This window comes from Papio anubis, chromosome 2 (genome assembly GCF_008728515.1).
Source record: "Papio anubis isolate 15944 chromosome 2, Panubis1.0, whole genome shotgun sequence".
Classification (NCBI taxonomy): domain Eukaryota; kingdom Metazoa; phylum Chordata; class Mammalia; order Primates; family Cercopithecidae; genus Papio; species Papio anubis.
The window spans coordinates 67,978,639-67,980,998 of NC_044977.1; the positions used below are offsets into that span (position 1 = coordinate 67,978,639).

Below are 2,360 nucleotides of genomic sequence, written 5' to 3' on the forward strand. Positions count from 1 at the left end.
TGGGCTCTCCCTCCTTTGGCTCAGGGTGGAGACTGAAGCCTGGAAAGACCCTGCCCTCAGCAGGAACTCCCCCTCGGCCCTGCTCTGTGACCCTGAGCCCAAATCTGGATCCTTCCTTTACTTTCTCAAGCCACTTTGGGCCTGCCCAGCTCTTTTAGAGCCCTGTCATGTAGGTGGCAATACTGTTTTCCCTTCCCTTCCCTTCCCTTCCCTTCCCTCCCCTCCCCTCCCCTCCCCTCCCCTTCCCTTCCCTTCCCTCTCTTTCTTTCTTGCATTTTAAATAGAGACAGGGTTTCATCATATTGGCCAGGCTGGTCTTCAACTCCTGACTTCAGGTGATCCACTCGCCTCAGCCTCCCAAAGTGCTGGGATTACAGGCGTGAGCTACTGTGCCTGGCCCCCATTCTCACCTTCTTGGTGTAAGTGCTGTCATCACGTTCCACCCCAACCAAACCTTGAGTGGGCAGCCTCTGCAGGGGACCACTCACAACTGGCCTGTAGTCACGGTCCCCTGCAGAGCCCTCACAGGTGGTCCAGATGTGCCCACTGGCCCTACCCCAGGTGCATCTTCCGTGCCTCTGGTCTGCTCTGCCTGATGTGTGCTGTGCACTTGACTCTGCTGACTCCCAGGGGGCCTCCATCACACACAGAGCCAGCCTCATTAGCAGTCTCGGTAGGTGGTGTTCAGGGACAGGGTAATGGGATCCAGCCCTTCCTAAGGTGTACCTGGGCTGCGACTCAGAATGGACATTCAGAACAAAGAGACGCAACTGTGAGTGACCCTGGGCCCCACAGGCCAACCATCAACTAGGCCTTGGCCCTAGTCCATCGGGCACTCACCCCTTGCAACATGTGGACCCACTGATGCCCAGTGTGTGAACGAGTACCTGGAGGCCTCAGCCCACGCTGCTGGCATGGCCAGAGAAAAGGATCTGCCTGCCTCTCCCCCACCCAGGTATGGCAGCTCCTGGTGCCAGTTTCCCAGGAGCATGGCCAGGCCCCGGGTCTCTCCATCACAGCTGTGGCTCTGGCTTCTTCCGGGAAGTGAGGTGGGGTCGCTCCTCTTGCAGCAGCCGCTGCTTCAATGCTCTGTAGGCCTGCACGGCCTCCTATCTCTCCTCCCTACAATCCGCTGGTAGGCCAGGGAGGCAGTCAGAGGCTGGGACACACTGCCAGGGCTCAGAAGCATCCTCAGCATCTGCGATCTCCTGCCAGGCTGGTCCTTGCTTATGCTCCTCCCAGGCCTGGTGGTCAGCTCTGGAGGCTGCAGGACAACCTCACCAAACTTCATCGTGTCTCTGAGCAACTCCTGCTCCAGCCTGTCTGCCATCTTTTCCTCCTTTTTCTGCCGGACTTTATCTAGTCGTCGCTTCTGGAATGCTTTTTTTGCTCTTTTCAGCTCAGACTTCTCCTTGGGAGCTGCCTGGACGTCTGGCTGCCGGGTGGCCTGGTTCTTGCTGAGGAATAGCACGTGCTGGACCTCTTGCTGCATGCGCTGGATATAGGCCTAGTTAGACTCCCCTTTCCTCTGCTTGAACTTGGGGATGGCGATGTCAGGCTCCACTCCCTTTGCTTCCTTCTCCAATGTCTTTCTGAAGGCCACCTGGGCTGCTTTCTTCCTCTTCTTGTTACCCATCGGGTTTTTCATCTTCTGGCAGCTCCCCATAATCTCCCCGAGCCAGAAAGGGATCTCCTCTTCGTCCTGGTTCTTGGGCATGCAATTCACTTTCTTCTCTTTGCTGCGAAGCCCGGACCACGGGACTGGGCGCTGCTTTCCCAGCGGCTGCCCTTGGTGCCGCCACTGCACCCGCCGGGGACTCCCAGGACCCACTGGCGCCCTGGGCACCACTGCTCCACCTCCAGCTTGTGCCATCTCCATGCTGAAAGCTTCCCTAGTGAAGCCACTTCTGCCTTCCTCCAGTTTTTAAAATGGTTAAGAAACACTGGCTAAAACTTTTTCAGTTGTAAGCAATAAAACCCAATTCAAACTGACTTAAGCAAAAATGAAGTTCACGGGTCTGGATTTCAGGTATTGCCAGATCCAGAGGTTCAGATACTATCAGCAGTGCTTTTTCTATCCATATTACATACAGACTGTCTCCAAGCAGCTGTCCGTGAGGGCCCCTGTGAGTGTTATTTACATCTTACTGCCCGCTATCTGGGAGGATCGTGAAACACTGCCCAGCCCTAACAAGCCTAGATTAGACAGCAGTGTAGGCGCTAAGACTCCCACGTATATGGGCAGAGAAGATAAAAGACCTTCAACCATTTCACAGTGCTGCCTGGGGAGGGCTCATTTTCTCCTGATATTCTAGGAGAACAAGAAACACAGGGCTTCGCAATCTCATAGGTATAAATTC

At 55.3% G+C, this 2,360-nt stretch overlaps 1 pseudogene; it reads right to left on the minus strand.

The window, feature by feature from the left end:
* Nucleotides 1-1,013: 1,013 nt before the first annotated feature.
* Nucleotides 1,014-1,915, minus strand: LOC116273757 (annotated as a pseudogene).
* Nucleotides 1,916-2,360: the final 445 nt, after the last annotated feature.